This window comes from Chrysochloris asiatica, unplaced genomic scaffold (assembly GCF_000296735.1).
Source record: "Chrysochloris asiatica unplaced genomic scaffold, ChrAsi1.0 scaffold00138, whole genome shotgun sequence".
In the NCBI taxonomy this organism is placed as follows: Eukaryota; Metazoa; Chordata; class Mammalia; order Afrosoricida; family Chrysochloridae; genus Chrysochloris; species Chrysochloris asiatica.
Genome location: NW_006408656.1, coordinates 8,595,025 through 8,595,623, shown reverse-complemented (window position 1 = coordinate 8,595,623; position 599 = coordinate 8,595,025).

The following is a 599-nucleotide window of genomic DNA, read 5'->3' as shown; positions in this document are numbered from 1 at the left end:
CACTGCAGAGCGGCAGGCCCAGGGACTAGGGACTATATATACCCGGGCACACGTGTGTGCCTGTCTGTGTGTGCGCGCGCCCATGTGACACAGCGCGGACGGCTCGGCGCTGCTACCTCCCCCACGTGCACGGCCGCCCCCTGGGGCCCAGGATTGGACACCCCTTCCCACTGCTCTTGTCCCCCAAGCCTGATGGTACCCGCACGCGTGGGCGGGGACTTTGGATTTTTGCCAAGTTAACGGTGCCCCCACCTCCACCCCACCCCCGTTTCACCAACCTACCAGCCGTTTTAACCCTTCATTCTCTTGCTTGTCAGGTTGACCACCAGCGTTCGTCCCTTACTTTTTGCTTGGACCTCAACTTCCCGGACATAGAGAGTGGTGGTGGGAATGGAACTCAAGGTCTCTGCCTGCCACTCTTGCTGGTTTCCATGGGGTTGGGGTGCAGGAGGGGTTGGGCCACGGCTGGGGGGCTATTTTTAGCGTCAGTGGCTTTCGGGTGCAGAGATGAGATAAGTAACCAGCTTCCAGGCTGGAGGGAGGAGGCGGTGGCTTTCGTACAGCTTTTGTGTGACTCGGGGATCATTGCCTCCCCCAGG